This window comes from Cyrtonyx montezumae, unplaced genomic scaffold, assembly GCF_038088225.1.
Source record: "Cyrtonyx montezumae isolate F1298 unplaced genomic scaffold, pur_monq_1.0 scaffold_0, whole genome shotgun sequence".
NCBI lineage: Eukaryota > Metazoa > Chordata > Aves > Galliformes > Odontophoridae > Cyrtonyx > Cyrtonyx montezumae.
The window spans coordinates 11958366-11977740 of NW_027071824.1; the positions used below are offsets into that span (position 1 = coordinate 11958366).

At 38.5% G+C, this 19375-nt stretch overlaps 2 protein-coding genes across 7 annotated transcripts in view; both read left to right on the forward strand.

Annotated features, from left to right (window-relative positions):
* The window catches only part of ABCG8 (ATP binding cassette subfamily G member 8), a 451150-nt gene that overhangs the window by 186854 nt on the left and 244921 nt on the right, over positions 1–19375 (forward strand). The window lies entirely within an intron of this gene.
* Positions 1–19375, forward strand: part of PPM1B (protein phosphatase, Mg2+/Mn2+ dependent 1B) — a 51494-nt gene that overhangs the window by 9491 nt on the left and 22628 nt on the right. For 3 of the 5 annotated variants that reach the window (XM_065753848.1, XM_065754146.1, XM_065754063.1), the window contains exons 2-3: positions 4598–4714; positions 13672–13816. The gene's annotated coding sequence lies outside the window, so the exon portion shown is untranslated. Of the gene's footprint in view, positions 1–4597; positions 4715–6862; positions 6961–13671; positions 13817–19375 lie in introns of all 5 variants that reach the window. The other 2 variants (XM_065753921.1, XM_065753994.1) reach the window with 2 other exon arrangements.

Consider the following 19375-nt stretch of genomic DNA (forward strand, 5'->3'; position numbering starts at 1 on the left):
TTTATCGTGCTTAGAAAAATGTCATGGGAGAAGTGTTCTGAAACTGTACTTTTGAAACCCTGTATTAATTTATTCCCAGAAGATACTGTCCTTGAAAAGTACTTTATATTTGCAGCTGTTTTTGACTGTTACTTTCAATCTAAACAGTTCTCTGCACTTACACATAAATAAGGAGGGAAAGCAGGGCTCCATCTAGAAAGAGCACCGGTTGCTTGCTGCTTGGCTTGGTTTTTTTGTTTTTTTTTACTCCATGTTATATCTTTGTTTCAGGGTTAACAGGCAAATGTTTCATATTAGCAAAAGCATAGAGTAACAATTCCAGAGCTGAAGTAACTCTTTTTTTGAGAGAGAGACAGACTGCTCAGATTTGAAGCCTGTTTATGTTGCCAGTTCCAAAGAGAAGATGGAGTTAATGTGGAAGACATCTTAATCTGTCTTAACATACTGTCCCTTTTCCATGCATCTGGTTTGTTTGTTTATTAGGGGTCTGATTAAAATGGAAGCTCTTATGTAGGAAGCAGATGTGACAGCTTAGGTCTGTCGTGGATTGTCTTATTTCTTGAAGTGATGGTCAGAGTGATCTGTTGGAATTTCCATTGTCCTTTTCTGCTACTTTCCATTTTAGTGGTCACATTAAGCTGTTACTAGTACAAAAAGAGTCAGTGGACCTGGGCTACCTATGAGCAAGCTTTCTTCTGCCCAGTAGTTTTTGTTCTGACCTTAGAACTGTTGACTGATTCCACTTAGTGCTTATCCTTTCCTTTCCCAGGGTCGAAGTGTGATGCTGTTGCCAGATGAGAGAAACTAACACCAAGCAGGAGAGGAATTGAAAAGTAATAGGTGCTTTTAGTGCAGAAGTAAAGAAAGCTACTTTCCAAAGAAACAAGTTCACTGAAAACCTCTGCTAATGCAGAGAATGTTTGGCTAGGCAGAGCGCTCTAGTATTCTTCCTCAGTACTGTGTGTTGTATGCGTGTCTGTTTATCATGTGAAAGACTTATTGGCAGATAGGCAAGATTTTATCACCAAGTTCTAGCTTGTAGAAGTTGACCACTGACTTGTGTGCTGCTGGTGTTGGGGAGGAGCTGCTTTGTATTTAGTTTTCATTTTCATTTTTCCTTACCATTGTGAACGTGGTTTCTTGGAGCTCTTTTTTTTTTTTTCTTTCCTGTTGTGTTCCTTCTTGAAAAGGATTGGGAATGGGGGTAGAAGCTTAAATCTGCAGTGCTTTTTCCAAAGTTTTTTCATTTTGAAGAGTATTTTAAAGTGGACAAAAACCCAAGTCCTGCAGGTAGAGGAAAACTTAATACGTGATGAAATCTCTTGTCGTTATGTGTGTGAAGTGTTATGGAACTGATATATTTACGTCTCTTGTCTGGGAAAGCAAAAATTCCTAGAAGGTCTTTTGGAGACTGAAGGAATCTACTTGGATTGAACTGCAGTGTTCAGAGAAAACAAGGCTGAAATTCTCTTGCCTCTTTTTCATTAAAAGGGGAAAAGCAATCAAGTTTGTTTGGTTGTACTTTGCAAGAGTGTAGTGCTTTTGAAATATTATGGGCAAGACAGAAGGAAACCCAGCACAATTAGAGAAATAGCTCGTGTACAATTCAATGAAATCTGCCTATTTTTGTTCTGAGTTTCTTCTAGTTAGTAAGTGTGCTGTTACCTCAGTGGCAGTGTGGGGCACTAGATATATCAGAAATATCTGCTCTCTTGTCAGTCAGGCTGGTATTACTACTTCACAGCTGTTTAAAACAGTGGCCATCAAATTTTGCAAGCTGACTTGTTTATCTGTTGCTTGGCTTAATTTTCTTTCAGTTGAACTTACTGAAGCAGCTTGCTAAATGAGGATGTGAAAGCAGCTGCTAGTGCAAAGGTTGGAGTAGAAGAGTATGGGTATTGAGAGCACTGTCAATTTAGCTTAGGCAGATTGTTGTAAGGCTGCACCCTGAAATGTTCCAGAAGAGTTTTTCTTAGGATATACTTAGAACACTGCCTAAATCTAACGCTTTGGGTACTGTTCAGTACCTGATAACCTGTTTTAATGGTGGAAGTTGTAAATTTGATTGAAATCTTACTGCAGAAGCATTCTTGACGACTCAAAGTAGTATCCATTGTCACTTGGCTATCACTGTTCTTCTGAAGCTAACAAGTCCAGGTAGAAACGATGCAGGTTATATCATCAGACATCCTAAATCTAATCTAAACTAAAAATGTAAAGAGAAGACAGTACTGGAAATCATGTCAACTGTGACTGTGTTAGCAGTGTCACCAGCTGTATTGTGATCCTAAAGTAAAAAGAACTCACCATCAATATTTAATGTTATAACCTCCACTATAACTAAATAATGAATGCTCTTCTGGATTTTCCCCAAATGCATCATGTACTGCACGTGATGAAGTGACTCCCTCCATGGTGGTCATTCCTATTTAATTATCAGCACTTGCTGACAATATCTTTATTTTGTAGGCGCATGAAAACACAGCAGAAATCAAAACTTTTTGTAGTGGAGATCATGGTGAGGGGTTCCACAAAACAGTTCCTGAGGGAGTGGAGCTGTTTGTCTTCTGTCAGGTTTGCAGATTTCCCTGGGGGATAAGAGAATTGCTTCTGCTCATCTGCTGTGTTAGTGGTGCTGTACACTGCTTGATATGGAGCTAGAGCTTGTTATCTGCTCCATGCTTTCACTGCAAGTTTTGGGGGACTGTGAAGGAACTGTGAAGCATTTTGGGTGAAATTTGAGTACTGTCAGCACTGGTATTGACTACAGTGTGTGGTTACTTGTGGGGCACTGACTGCTTTTGCTTTTGTTTTCAGGAGTTCTTGAATTTGTTCAAGTTCAGAGGTAACATTAAAATGAATTTGCTTTCAATGTGATATGGAAGAAATTTAATTACTGCTTTATTTTGATAACATTATAAGTTAGTAGTTTGTCAACCTGTAGCGAAACACTTCTGTGCCCCTGGAAGTAGTGACTGAAGTTGTCATTGTGGGTTTACCATGCAGAAATCATTGCCTGACCAGTTAGGCTGCCTTCCTTGATGAAATGACTAGATCTTGGTGTAAGGGGAGAGCAATGGACGTCACTTACTTTGACTATAGCAAGGCTTTATGCAGTGTCCAACAGCATATTCCTATTTGTAGTCTGAGTAGAGGGTTTACTGGACAAACTTGAGTTCAGAGGGTATCAGTTAATCATTTGTACTCTGCCTGGATGCCAGTTATGAGTGGAGTTTGTCAGTGACGTGGTGACTTGCACTTTTTGATGTTATCTGCCTGGAGGAGGAAATGGGATGTACCTCAACAGGTTTGTGGTTGGACATGAGTCAAGGCAGCTCAAAGGCTGGCCCATCTACAAATCTTCAGCCTAGAAGGGTGGGCCTCTAGGAGCCTACGACACATGCCAAGTCCTGCTTTTAGAATGAAAAGTGCTCTCATAGTGCTGCAGGCTGGCTGGGTTGTACTCCTGTTAAGAGTAAGCTTCGTCTGCTGAATGTTAGGCTAAATGCAAGTCAGACAGGGATGAAAACCAGCAGGTTTGTTCCTCTTTACTCCTTGTTACTTTTTCTGTATGTCCCCAGCCTGCATTTGTAATGGTATTTCTGGTTTTGATCCCCTGGAACAGTGGTGACCTTTTGGGATCTCCAAAGCTTGACACCAAGAAGGTAGAGATCTCCTTACTGAGAGGCACAATGGGAAAATGAGACAGGGTCATACATTGAGAATGACATTACTCTTGTAGAGATTTTCAAGACTTGAGCAGATAAAGCCCTAAGCAACTAGGACTGAGCTCATTTTTGACTGCATTTTGAGAAAGAGATTTATGTGGAAGACCTCTTAGGTCCCTTCCAACTTAAAACAAAAGAAACTGTTGACTAAATGCTGTGTGTGGACAGTTTGAGAATGGAGGGCATCAGCTGGACCCAAACTATTGAAGTTATGGGCTAGTATACCTGAGCATAGTGGGTTTAACCGTGATAACCTGGCTCTTGAGTTTGTGAGGAAAGCAACTTTGCTTCTTTCTTAACAGCATTTTGCTTTAAAAAAATTTTAGTAGCTAGTGACAGGCTTCTTTGATTGGTTTGTATGTGAGATATAAGTTTGAATCCCAACTTTTACTCCTTCTTTTCTTTTGACTCTGGTATCTATGTAAACTTTTGTAAATGGCTGCATAAATATGCCAGTCTTTTCTATCTTCTTCTACTTAAGTGTGCATGAATACACATAACCTTGTGTAGGCTTTCTCTGTTGTGTGGTTGTTTGTATTCCTGGTTTATAAATAGACTTGCATGAACCACCTTTAAAAATAGGTGCAAATGATAGTGGATTTTTTGTCAGGTAGTAGCCATTGAGTGGTTTATCTTAGATCACCTTATGCCTTTCGTCTCTGGCTGAAGGGCACTCCTGTAATCTTCTGCTGCATTACCTCAAACAAGTACGATCTTTTTGACTAACTTGACCACTTCCAGTCATTCATGTGTATTCTTGATTCTAGTCAAAAACTTGCTATAAAGCAGCTCTTGAGCTATGGATTTTATGGAATAATGTGTTGAACTAGGGAAGAAATTGGTCAATTATTCCATCTTCCTACTTTCAGACTCACAGGCTCTTCTGCTTTATTCACCCTCTAACATACAAGAAAGAGTCTCTAAACTGAATCTTAATCAGAAGGACAAAGATCTGGAAGAAATTTGATTTTTGCACAACGTTCAAGGTAAGACTCTCAAAATTGCCCGTGACCAGATGGCACAAAGCATGAATATCAAAGCTTGTGAAATGGAACTACTTCTCATTTGTCAGCTTTCTTGTGCATTATACTTAGCCTGGAGCATATTATGAATATTTATTAAGTATTAAATGCTGCATAATTCTTTGGATGTGTGCTGTGATCAGGTGCATATGGTCTAGCTGTGTCTGCATTCTTTCACTAAAACAGTTAACCAAGTTGTAACTCGTAACTAATATTTACTATATCTTTTGAGTTGCATAGATGTTCGTACCTGTAAAATTGATACACTAATGTGCATGATATAAGATGGAATGTCTTAAATTGTGTGTCAGTAACTATATTTGGTTTACTTTCTAGTCTCGTGCTGATCTTGTTGGAATTTTTCTTGAACACAGTTACAGCTGGATTGTCATGCCCAGTCTATCAGGTGATAGTTGGAGAGTTAGAGGGTAGGACTGTTAGATTTTGAAAGGTGTGGTAGGTGTGTTACTTTCAGTAAAGCCATTGCTTCAAGCACCTGTGCAGTTGTCATCACTGCAAATATGAGCACTAGACAAGTGGTAGGAGTCGTTAGAATTATTTGGCAGAGTGATGATGGTGCCTTCAGCTGCCATTCACAGATTAACAGAATATTGAATAAAATGTTCTACCATTCCTAGCTTCCAATGGAACTATAGAGAGTCTAATTAGGATTGGGGTGATGAAACCTGTAGCCCAGTTTGTGGTTCGCTTTGACTCCCCAGTCTTGGAGAGTATATTGGTGAGCTACACTACTGAGTGGATTGTATATGTGGTTTTCCAAGGGAGAAGCTGAATAATTGGTTCAGGAAAATGGAAACACATTGATATCCCTTGCAGACAGCGGGTTGTGTGAGGAGGGGAATACAAGGATATCCAGCCATAAAACAGATGGTGGAGAATTTCATGTGGAGTCAGAAGGACATAGGAGGTGTTTCGAGGACTGTGAAGTGCAAGTTGCAGTATGTGCAATGTAGGCAGCTGGTCGCCTGGTGCTAGCCCTTGTGGGGTTGTGAGGGACTACTGACACTGGCACTTAATGTGCTGAATTCAGCACTTACTTGAAGGTTCAGATCATCAGTGGATTTCTATTCATGGAACAATTTTTAATTTGTTGTACCTTTGTGATTATTTTTTTTCCTAATTGTTTATACTGAATTATTTGCATAATCCTCAGGCTTGTTTCTTGGCTTTTAAACTGCTAATTTCATCAAATTCTTTGTTATCATTCTGCAAAGGCTTGAATACTTAAGAGTATCCTTTATGAACTCTGCTGGTTTCTTTAATGTACTTTTATAGTTATAGATTTAACTGCCTGAACTAAACCAAGTACAACATACATGCAGTTGAAGCTTATGTTTTAAAGCACTAAGACTGAGATCTGAGCTTTGAAAGTTTCAGGTTACATCACTAAGGCATCTTGATGTGTTGCCTGTATAATAACAGTGTGGGGTGTCTTCACCCTCTCTGCAGTTAATGTGTTCTCTTGGTACATCATCTTCACACCAGGATGTCTCATTGCCATTCACATTCTGCTAGGGGATGTCTTGCAGCCAGTAGTGTCTAGGAGCAGTAACCTTCTGTGGAACTGGAGATGGTGTCTTAATCTGTTATCCAGAACTACCTGCTACTGATGTCTGACCTGATGAATAGCATAAAATAAATGTTGAATTATTAACATGCTTGCTTCTCAGAATCTTTTTTTCCTGTCAAGTCTGTGTAGACATATCATAATTGCATTGACTGCTTGTAAGCCCTTGAGCACCGTCTCTTGTGCTGATTTTTTTGTAAACTGGCATGGTCTTTTTGCATGTTGGGATTAACATTCTTATTGCTAAAATTGCCCTTTGAATTTTTGCAGGTATTTTTCAACATGTATTGTAGTACTAAATAGTGGCAAAATTAAAATGGTTGTTATCTCAATAGCTATATTTGGAACTTCAGCATTTAAATATTTTGTAAATTGGAAGTATTTAAACTGTATTGATTAAAAGCCAGTCAAGCTGATCTTTCTTGTCAGTCTGAAGTTGCAGTAGTAATTGGACAAAACTATTTGAGTATTTAAACTTGAGAGTTGCCAAATGGCTGCTTCTTGCCAAGTACTCCTCTGTTTAGATGACAAGTGAAGCAGTTCAGATAGCCTCAATGCAGACACCTGAAAAAGATTCCATGTGTCCAGGCAACGATATTGGAGACTGCTGCCAGAAAAAAAGGTAATGGAAATTTGCTTTGCTCTGCAGATCCTAGAGGTAGTAATCATTTAGTCTTCAGATTTTTTTTCTTAGAAAGCTTCTTTAATAGTTAAAAAAAATAAAATTAGAGCATAATACAGAAGTGCAGGGAGCAGTACTCTGTGTGTCTCTGTCATAGTCAAGCTATCTGTGATCTAAAACCTAACACATACTGTGCATTGAATGGGATATATCCTGTGATTACATGTGTAAAGATTGTGCTGGAGTATAGGAGTATATCACTGCATATCTTATAGAATCACCTGCTTCTCTTAAGTATCTGGTTATAACTGACTTCTTAAAAATGCTTTGAGATATTCCTTTTTTGGAGTGATCCATTTAAATGGGTTAAATTAGCAATGTGTTTAAGTGTTTCTGTTTTAGTGAAGAGAGATCATGTTTACATTTCTAACTGCTTAGTTACATATGCTAATACAGTAGTGTTAATGAAATAGTTTTGCGAACATGTATTAAGAATATCTTGGTGTGGAAGAGGCTAAAGGGAAAAAAGCATGAGGTTCCAGAAGTGATTGTGGTATAAAAATAACTCTGTTTTTATGATTCCTATTTGAGGGCTTCAGTTTCTATATTAAAGTACTGAATCTGACTTTAGATCTTTTCCAAGATTAAGTAAGTGTTTGTGGGCTTTTAGTTGGTGGAACAGATATTTGAATGCTCTTTCCAAGTTCTGTGCTTTGCTGTAAGCACTAAAATGTATATGGCGTAGTAAGCATTAATATGTTGTACGTCACTGATTCAAATGTTCTGGTGATTTTGTTATGGTGTTGAATGACCTTTGCATCTGAATCCTTTTGTGCATAGACCTGGAAGTGGTAGTGGGACTATGAAAGCCATAAATAGGTTCAAATGGTTAAGTGCTGTGGCAGAGAATTTATTCTTCCTGTAACAAGAATGTCAGTAGTGTTCAGGCTATTTCTTATCTGCTCTGCTGGCTCAGCTCTAGTTCGCTTGTATGTGAAGACCTACTCTCGAGGTGAGGAAGAGTAAGGACATCACTTACACTCTTGTGGAGAGGGGAGTCCTCCCTCTAACTGACAGTATTGTATATGTTTAAGAAAAAAGCCACTCAAGATCCCTTATAAATCTGATACATTTGTTTCTCTCATTGTCAATCACATCAACACAAGTGAATTTTTGCTGTTTTCTTTGTGGTGCTAACTGAAGTATTGTTATATTGCGATCTTCTTGCTCATTTCTTACTCTACTTTGTGAATTTTGAAGTCCTCCTAAGTGTAGGTATACTTGTGGTCCTAGTTAAGACCATGTATATTATACACGTACAGCAGGAAAAACAGGATTTGCTGTTAAGATTATAGTTGTGATGGCTTAATTTCCCAGCAGGCAAATGCAATGTTGCTGTGCCTTTGAGAATCCTTTGTGGGAAATTTGTGCAGAATGAAACATCTGTACAGAAAGACAGGTTGTAAAAACAGTTCAAACTTCTGCTGTTAGGTGCAGTGGTAATGGAAGCTGTGGTACTGAAGATAAGTAACTCACCATTACTGCACTGGTTATAGCAGCCCGATTCTATTCCAAAGCTTTCTTGCTCTCAGTGCATTGCTAGCCACTGAGTTGGTGAGATTCTCTACAAAGATAGATAGCAATTAGCTATGGGAGCCTTAGTTGTTTTCCAGCTTAAAAATAACTGAAAACTGATCATTGATGTCTGCAGAGAATGTTCTTCCACTTTGTGAGCATTTCCTGTGAAATGTTATTAAGCCTTTGAAAACTGTCAGGCTTGCTGACTATATCTTACAGCTAGGGCATCTTAATACTTTGGAGCTCAAGTCACCTTTTGAATCCTAGCAGTAAGACAAAGACAGTTATGTCAGGTTTCTATAACTCTTGATCCTTCCATATTTTGAAGCCTGTAACAGTGGGATTTCTTTTCCAACACGTGCCTTTGAATAATAATTTGTTGCTTTCTCTGATTTTGTGCTGAGAGTTGCTTCTGTAAGAGTTCTTTATGGCCTTAGGCATTTTCTTGAATGGCTTAGCAAGAAAGGGCCAAGCTGTTCCTGTTTCATAATCAACAGTTTTTATTCCCAAGTTTACTTCCGAATTTGAATAACGCTGTAGTTTACTTACAGCTCGTTTATCTGTGGGGAGAGGTATGACAAACTCTGGATGTTCTTTCTATACTGCTGTAGTAACTAGAATGGGTGAGACATTCCACTTCCCTGCAAAGTGAAGAGTGGTTCAGGGACATGACACTTGAGCCCAGGGGACTTCAGAATAGATAGATAAACTTTGTAATGCTATCAGATGGCAGGTGGGTGCCTTCTCTCTCAGAGCCTTTGAACAGTGCTCATGTTGAGATTTCAACTTGTTAGAGCAGGGAACTTTTACAAAGTTGCAGTGATCCACCTGCGGTGACTGTATTTTTTGAACATTGATCTGAAGGACAGATGCTTGAGTAGATGGGTGGCTTCAAACTGACTCATTACTGCTTATCAATGTAACTAGCAAGGTGATGATAAATTTGCCTCGTGGGGATACGCCATGGCAATGTATTCAAAAGACAGACACTTTGCTAAGGGTAAACATGATTCTTCTGCTGCCTGTGCAAGTCGCTGTGCCTGAGCCGGGGCTTGAAATCCCAATCAGGAAGATGAATGTTTGCAGACATTTTTGCAGTTGCCTTTGCAATTATAAGTAAATAGATTCAACTTCAAATCCAGGCAGTATGAACATGTCTTCTGTGTATTACTCTTGAATTGCAATTGGTGACATATTGCATATCTAGCACTTACACTGTATCTGTAATGCAAGATATAATAACACCGACTAAGGCTCCTGCAAACTCTTCTCTTGAATGTCCGAGCAGCTCCAATAAACTTTTATTTGAAGAAGTCCCCTACTTGTGATTATTTTTTGTAAATTAGTTTTGTAAAGAAGGCGTACTAGCATATAAGTGCAGTACATCTCCTAAATGTAGAAGATCATCTGTTTCTTTATTCTGATAAATATCAAATACTTGACAATGAAGGTTTTTTATACTTCAGTATTTATACTGAAGTGTGTTAGGTGGCATTTTTCCTGAGCTTTTCCAAAACTGAATGTGGGAGTGTAGACTGTGTACAAGTGTTCAGGCTAGCAAGGATGACTTTTAGTGTTTGTTTTTCTGCTTGTATCATTCACCAGAGGTTGAGTTACATTTTGACTAGATGAACAGTCTGCTTCAGGCATTCCCTTATACAAGCATGACGGTCTGTGTGGCTGAGCAACAGGGATTAACATGGAAGCAGGGATGAGCTGCTGAGAGCAAATATTACATAAGCTGCCGCTGTTGCCAGGAAATCTATGTAGCCATAATGTGAATTTAGCAACGTAAAACTTCCTCAGAAGGCAATTACAGAGAATTTGGGAATGGAAAGGTGTGCCTTTCAAATATGTATCAAAGATCTGCAGAAAACAAGTTCAAAATAGCTTTTCTAACTATTTTCCGTGTGTATCAAATGTGATGTAGGTTTCTGATGCTGTGAATGAGCCCACTGAAGTAATAAAGTGTTGTAGCTAGGCCCACACAAGGCAGTACGGAGCCTTGCTGAGCTTTTAACTAGCGTAAAATATTGTGTTAATAGGGTGTTCTCATTGTAAATTCAGACTTGAATGGTTTGGATGATTAACTTGAAATTAAAACTTGGAACAGCCAGCTTCAAACTGCTGACCTACATATTCACCAGAACCTTGAGCAGATTTATTTCAAGACTTCTGCATTGGAAAACAAACTAGAATTTTACTTCTAAAATGTGTTGAAAAGATAACCATACTTTTTGTAAAACCTGGATATTTAATTGCTTTGAAACGCATAAAGCACTTAACTTGCTTAAGGTACTGATAAAACTATTCAAGTTTCTGCTCAACTTTGATTCACAGTGTTGTGTAGACCCAGGAATCGCTCAGCAAATGCAGAGAAAATCCCAATCGTTTTCTTATTATAGAGTATGAGCAACCTCTGTAGGGTGGAAGTTCTACATTGCCTCAAGTAATTGCACAGGTGCTAACTCCTGGTTTTTGTTTGTAGGTTAACAAGAAACTGCTGCATGAACTCGTGCAACTAATTCACTCTCTCGGCATATGCTCTTATTTTACTATAAAATCAAGTAGCCTAATAACTATGTGAAGAAGGGGGATGGAATACTTTACATTTACTGTATGTTTACAACATGCTGTTAGGAAGTTGCAGCATACTGGCAAACCTGCACTGAACTTTCAGTATTGCTGTTTTCCTTCTCCCCCTAGCATCTCCTACTTCTGTAATATCTTTTACTAACTATTTCGTGACCCATAGTTTGGAGGGTTGATGTCGTGATAGTATTTGATGCCACGAGATCAGATAGGACACGTAAGATTTCACCTCGTTTTTATTGGTGGTGAGGGAGTGGGTTGGTTGGTTTATTTTAAAGCAGCAGTGATGTGATTGTCCTTAAAAGGTCAGAGTTGTTGTTGGTTGTTAAACAGAAGGAAGATTGTATTTCTGGTGCTTTTCTGATCAGAGTCTGGAAATTTGCAAAGGACCTGGATGGTGTAGTGGTTTTTGTTCTTTTAATGTTAGGCTTCAGCTTGAGGTTCATAAATGCTTTGCTACCGAGTTAATACATAATGAATTATCAGAAAGACTAGTATGTGATACTTAGTCTTCTGTGAAGTGGTAGGGATCTTCAAATTTCTCAGGGTTCTTGCCTACATAATTTGCTCGCTGTGCTTTTAGCAGTGATGGGAGTTGCACTTGGTGATCCTTGTGGTCCCTTCCAACTTGGGCTATTCTACGATTCTGTGATTTACTGGTGATGCGTTTGGCTGTCGCTTCCATTGAGGAAAACACTTTTAACATGGTGAAATGAAGCATATTCAGGGGTAAGGTACTCTTAGCTCAAAATGACGCTCTTGGAATCCATTATAATGTAAGCAGTCTGTCTCCAGGCTAGACGTCACCCTCGTCTAATGAATGTTCTCACATCCTCTTAGAGTAGTATTGGAAGGAGTCGAGCCTTTTGCTTCTGGGAAGCATAGAGCTTGTCTTTCCATCTGCTTCGGTGAGTCAGCCCCTTCCAGAGACTACGGAAGCAGCATTAGAAGGACTGAGACTGTCAGGCACTTGGTGTAAGCCCCCTGCAGCCTCCTGGTTAAGGAGATCTACTGGAGATGGGATGCTTTGTGAAGTGGCTGGTGTACTTAAGCAGACAGAGAGTTATGCTCTTGGCTGCAATTTTGTGAATCTGTGCCTTTTGAGATTTTGTCCTTTTATTTTTATTATTATTATTATTCTGAAGTCCTCAGGTATGGAAGAAACTTTGCTGTTCAATTTTGTAACTTTTGAGGAGAAGTCTTTTTGTAATCCAGTACAGTGATTAGAATATTTGTTGTCCAGTTCTTTCAGAATACTTCTTCAGAGTTCATTAACAATTTAGTTGGATGCTGCTTAAGTCATAGTTTCACAGTACTCAGAACAAATCTGAATAGGCAGCAGCTGCTGGTTCTGCATTTCTGGCACTGGCACTTGCCTGAAATGCATTTTCTAAGATGGTTTAGAGAACTAAACTGGCAGAACATAATTGACTTTTTCTGGCTTAGCTTTATTCATTGAACCATCCATCCTGTTGAGGTGCCTAAAGACAAAATGCTGGGGAAAGCAGAGTTTGCAGCAGTGTGATGTTACATGCATGAAACTAACCGAAACCTTACAGTTCTTCCAACTGTAGCAAAGTGTTCCTTCTTTCGTACAGCTTCTTGCTTATGTGTATCAAGAAAACAAATACCTTGGATGTCCAGGTCTGCCACATGTCCCCTTTATGCCTCATTCAGCTGAGCAGTCACTTTATAATTGTCAGTGTTACCATAAGGCTTGCATTTCCCTCATGCCCCAGACAAAGCTGGCTGTTAGCCAGAGTTCTTCCTGCCATAGTTCTTTCTACTACTATATTGTCACAGTAACTTCTGTAAGATGTGATGGTTTGTGTGATTAAATATATAGTCTCTGATCTGTGAAGGAACTTGGGTGTTTACCTCCTGTTGAAAATAATGAGATTTTGGTCCCTAGATGCTTGTGTAAATATGTACATCTGAATTGTGAGCTATCTGTTAGTTTTACTTTTTAAGTTGAATTTATGATCATTTCTATTGAAACTACTTTTAAAGTTGTAACGTGATCATTTCTTCTGAGGAGCTGTAGTACTTTGAAAGAAAAGCAGTAACCTTCAGTTTTGAAACTACTGTGCATTTTTACATCTGAGCAATCATAGTAAAGAGTTGGCAAATAAGGCATGCTGCACTTGACGGATTTCACTTTTGTCAAATTGTTTACTCGGCCACTTAAGCAGGTGAATAAAATTAAGTAAATAGCACTTGTGCTAGCAGATATGCAAAAGTTATTCCTTCTGTAACTGAATTGAGGGACTTGAATGTCAGGTAGTAGGCTAGATGACTTTTAAAGTGCTAGCGTGTGCTGGTGAAGGAAAAAGGAGAGAAAAATATGTATTTTTTTCAATTTTTTGTTGGTATGAATTCTTAATATGCTATTTAGAGTGTACTGAAAGATCTAATGACAGCCAGACATAGCTTTGGTTCATGTTCTTCTGTTTTTCAGGAATACTGCTTTTTCCTAAATTCATGTACAAATCTGTTGTATGCCATCTGGAGTAGCTAACTACTTCCTTTGTTTCTTTCTAGGAAATACCGAAATAAAGCAGATGTTGTGTCCCGTGCTGTTATCTCAAGGTTTTGCAAGACATTCTGTTATGTGCTCCTTGGCAGCCGGAATGTAAACTAATTCTTTCAACACTGAACTAGAACCTTGACAAGGTTGTGATTACAGGTAAGAACAAATTCTGCCTCTTGGAAATCTACGGAACAGTATCATCACTTTGACTGTGTTTTAATTCGCAGCTTGTAATTGACTAAGACTTTCTCATAAAGTTGAGAACAGATTGGATAAGGGAATGTGATTTTCTTAATTGCATTTGAGATTTGCTTAATGTTATTTTAAATAGGGAGAAAATGGCCTCTCTCTACTGCTCTACAATGCACAGTTAATAAATGGAAATGGAAAAAAAACAAAACAAAAAAAATAGTAGTTTTTCAACACCGAAATGTGTGCTGAACTGTAATTTGAGAGAGGTGTTTTCTCACACAAAAGGTTGTCTCGTGTCAGTCAAGGACAGTCAAAGTCATGAACTGTTTTGCCACCATGAGCTTAAATCAGCTTAGTGTCTGTGTGGCTTTTCTTCCCTTCGAGTTCCATGTTGTCTTAAATGGGCTAACAACAGCAGTACTGCTTAAGTTACCCTTCTTAATCAGCTACAGAAAATTTCTAAATTGTTCCACTGTAGCTTCAACAACTGAATGACTTTTTTCAAGGGGAAAGGTTGTTGTCTTTTTCCAGGTCAGTGAAAATATTTTAGCTTCTAGTTTCTTATCCTGACTTCAACTGACAGACTGAAATGTGATGGCAGTAACTCTTGTCCCACTATTCAGTCACTATCTTTTCAACTTGTAGGTGGGGAACTAAAAATCTGTATTTTTTTTTTTTATTTCTCTCTAGGAGTGGTAAATTAAATGCTACAGAACTGTGTTATTAAAAAGAAGTCAAACTTCACGTTCTGTATTGTTTTCTGAATGACTTAATTCTGTGTTGAAAGAAGGAGTATGTTCTGAAGACTATCCTTGAAGTTGCTTTGTTGCATATACTGAATCTGCAGAATTATGATGAAGTTAAAACCTTTTTGGTCTCGATTTTACATTTGGGTGTCCCTGCCAGGATGAGTCATTTGCATTAAAGTTGTTTGCCTCGGTCTGCAATGGTGGAATGTTGATTTCAGGCAGTCTGATATGTCATAGTCAGAAGGTGGATGATGCATAGGTCAGGGACAGGTTTGTGCTAGGGAGGTAGCACTGACTGTTCTCTGTGACAGTAGAAGGAATGTTAAACTGTTATTTGTTGTAGTTATATTTTGGTTTTTGTTTGTTTTTACATTGTTGTATTTTCAGTGTTTGTATTTAATTTGCATCAATGTAACATTTCAGAAAGGCACAATTCTTACACTGTCATAGACTATTTTTTTTTGTTGCTGGATTGGATATGTATTCCTCAGATTTGTGTGTGTGAATCAACAAGTCACTCCACAACTAAGTTTTAAAAAAGTTCTGTTTTACTGTGGTTCTATGTACCTGCTGCAGAACAGTTACCCTGGTCTTTGAGACCTGGTTAGGAGCAATTTATTGGTTATGAGGCACTCGTTTCTACCTTATTTTCTCAACTGCATCTGAAGTTTTTCTTCTCTCATCTCTTTCAATGTTTGTTTACTAAGTTGTATTAAATGCGTGAACTTTGGGTAAGAGTGAACTTATTCTAGTGACATGTTGCTTTATGCCAGAGAGTGAAATGAATTCTTCGATTTTGATGTCCTTTGTATATTATGGTGAGCCTCTTTACTTGAAGTTTTGTGTGCTATTTCTTTAACAAAAACCTGTCTGCTGGTATTTTGTAAAGGTTAAAAAAAAAGTTAAAGTTAAATTAACTCATAAAATAGCTGGTCCTCTGAACTTAGGGAAGCAACAACAACAGTAAGAAGATTGTGTAGACAGAAGTACCTAAACTTTTTTTAGACAAGGATCACTTCTATAGTATGTCAGTGCATTTTAGTGTCCAAAAGCTACACATGTACTTCTTGTTTTGAATTGTCTGCAGGAAACAACCCAGACCCAACATAGGCAAATGAGAGGATTTTCAGTAAAAGCAGGATGGAAAACATCTTAGCAAACCTACCATAGTACAATATGTTAGAAAAAAATAAAGAGAAGTCTACTGGGTGATAATGCCACACCTTGTTGCAGAGTTTCTGTCAAGGGCAGGAAGTGACTTCAGAGTAGAAAAGCTTGAATTGGTCATATCTGATTTAACTGTCTCAATCAGGTGCCTGTGCACTAAACTGCTTCAGGGTGGCCCAAGGACATGGGTACTGGTTTGCACAAAGCTATCATGGCTTTCAGACTTGAGCCTCTGATGTTCCCATGGAGGTGGTAGAAGCAATAGTGAGTTTACACTGCACTTCTCTGGTCCTGGTATTAGAGTACCTGGTGACCCAGCCTGGGTACTTGCATCTTACATACCACTTCTTGTATAGTTAATATGTAACTCATATAAAACTGGAGTTTCCCAGGCGGCAATTGACTTTCCCAGCCTTCATAATATTTAGGTGACAGCTTGATAACATCTGAAATTGTTACCTGGAAAACTAAGGCAAGTGGCATGGGATGAAGAAAGTTTCTACTGTAGAGCATGTCTTACTGAGAAAGGTATTTGCATTCCTCTTCTGTGATTTACTAGCTGAAGTGCTAATATGAATGGACAGCTGCTGGATGTCAGAAGTCACACTAATAGTCACAGAATTAAGTGTTGTTAACTAGGAAGAGCACTGCAAGTTTACATCAGGTCGCAGAACTTCATGGGTGTGACCTCTGCTGTTTATTTAATTGTGATGCTGCATGCACTGATAAAGGCTTGTTAACACTGAGATGAATCAGCCTGATCACCAGTGGTGACTTTGTACTGTTTGCAGCGATTGCAGAGATACGTTCCTCTGAAGCTCATCTTGGACCTCTGAGATTTGATCTCTAAATTTTGTATCTAGCAAACTGCATTCCACATAAATAAGAAGCTACAGTAGAAGAGTGTGCTAAAAGTGTGATGTTGTCACATCAGCTGAACTTGCCACAGTTATGTACACAAAACCAGTGTACGAAATGAACTTCAGGAGAGACAGATTCCTACGTAGTCATCACTATGTGGTGCATTCACTGGTTATGCCATGAGTGCTTAGCATGCACAGGTGTTTTTTGTGTAGTTTTACTTCTTACCAGTTTTTAAACGTAGTTTCTCATTAATTACAAAATTGCATAAGAGTGAGCATAATTTATATAGGTTTTTGAGCTGCAAGTTTTATTAAAATGGCTTTTAGGGGTACTTGTCTGTCCTGGCACTGTGGTCAACTGCTCAAGTCAAGGAGCAAATTAAGGCTTGTGTGTTTTTTAGCTTCTCACTTCCAGATTTTTTTTTTCTACCCATATCTCGGAAAACAGTTCATGGTTTTCTAGTGCTTAGGGTGTTATATCACCGTCTGTGCTTAGCTCCGTTGTATTTTGTTAGTAGCTTAGTTTTATGTGCCCTGCACCCAATTCTGAATGTTCTCCAAAGGTTAAACTCCAGTGTTTCAATATAATGATCTGATTATTAGGTGCATTACCTGCCTGATGGTAACTTTAGAACCACAGTTTCTGATGTATCAAGTCATCTAAAATTTATCTTCCAGTTGGAACACAAGCATGTGTGCATGTCTGATGTTAACAATCTAGCTAAAAAGGTTATAGTTCCCAACCTAACTCCTGGTGTGCCTTTTTACACAATACCACAGTCTTCCCTGCTGGGGTTTAGCCCTGTATTGAATTTGCTGTTGGAGCTATTGGCTTCTAAACTCACTGCTGTCAAAGTCACATAGTTCTAAAATTAAATTAAAGCTAATTTTGCACCTACATAGTGAAACATTTTAAACAGCAACAGCAAAAACATCTCAGCCAGCAGTTCTGAAAGAAAAGAAATTGCTGGCGCGATGTGGTGAATAACTGAAGCATAGCAAATTGTGTTTTCAGGTATTGCTATGGACATTGGAAACAGATGTAAATCCACAGCATTAGATACTGCTTGTGATTGTTTTGTACCTTCAGACTACATTGAAGTAGCTGAAGCACATTTTGAAATGTTACCTCTTTTATAACTGGCTGGTTTAAATGTGGTTTGATGTTTCCTTTGTGTATTTCTTTCTTTGCTCCCTTTGCCCCCCCCCCCCCCCCCAATAGGGATACATAATCATTTCAGAGTTATAGCTGCAGATTCTAGGCATATTTCCTAACTCATGATGGGGCTGACTAGACATGTTTTGAATATCCTGGTTTAAGAGCCTGTTGGAGTTGTTTCATGTAACCTTGGCGGGATAACTTTTTGATAGTAAATTTACTGTGTTATATTAAAGACCAAACTTCAAGTAGAGCTATTGCTCGAAATTTCAATAGCTCTTTGCCTAATGTAAATTTATGTAGAAGCAGTGTTTTTTAAGGTCAGTAAGTAAAAGCTGCCCAAGCTTTCTGTCATTGAAAATAGCAAATTATTGCTTGCGTTCCTGGTAAGATTTGTATCAAGTAGGAAACCCGAGAGACAGATGAATGTTTGAATTTAAGATAAATAATTCTTGAATTAGATTTTTGCCCCAGGAAGGGTATATCAGCTTTTACTGACAGGGCTGAACTGTCTTGGAAATAGCTTAGCAATTGATTTAAAACTAGAGGTGAAGGCCGTAAGAGGGCTAGAGTTACTGCCAGAGCGGCGTATTGCTGAGTTTCCTTTGAAGGCCTTCCAAAGGCTACTGTTAGTGATTAATTGGCACTTTTCAGGTACTGGTTTGGGGTTTTTTTCCTTCCCAGAAGTGGGAGAACTACAAAAAAGGGAGTCATAGGTTTCCATTTTTCATCTGAAGAATGCACGCTTTTTGAAAAGAGTCACTTTTTCTTTGCTCACTAACACAGTTTATTTCTTCAGCTGATCTTCAGAGCAACTGCTGCTTTATATAGCATGCATAGTGTAAACAGTGAGAGAGAGTGTGCTTGGTGTCTTCTTTATGACCAGCCATAAGCTGGATACCTAGTCTTAATGTTTTATTACTGATTACAAGTCAATCTCAACATCTTTTACTATTTGTAATTTTATAAAGTGTTTGTAATTTTAAGAAGTATATATAGAATATTTAAAAATATAGTGAGATTTCTTTTTTTATTCCTTCTGAGCTGTAAGAAATGAAGCTACTTCAAAATAGCTAACGCTAGGATGTGGAACATGCTTCCATTGTTTTTGTTTTGTGTTTTACATTTTATGATATACATATATAAAATCAGTGTTTAACGCTGTGGTCACAGGCTTTTGCAGTTAGATGAGTTTTGGTCTTTATACAGCCATGTATAGGTCATTCCAAAAGTAATGCCTCCTGTTTATTTCTGTGGAAGCTATAACAGATACAGGGAGCACAATAATACCGTTTGATATTGTACATCGTCAGCTACAAAGCAGTATGTTTCAGTATTGTCACCACCGTTAGCTGTGTGTTTTCACCAGCAATGAACACGAGCCTGCATGCTGTGCTTACGGAAAATCTGCACCCAGTGGAGGTGACCCATTGTCACCATTGCTGAAACAAATGTTCTCTGTTTGGTCTCTGTTGTGTTCCACAAGCAGCAATGAGTGTCAGTGGTGCCATTTTTTCCACATGAAGGAATTCAGCGTCAAACCTTAGCTTATTGTGCTCTTCTGTGTCAGACACCAGTTTGTCAG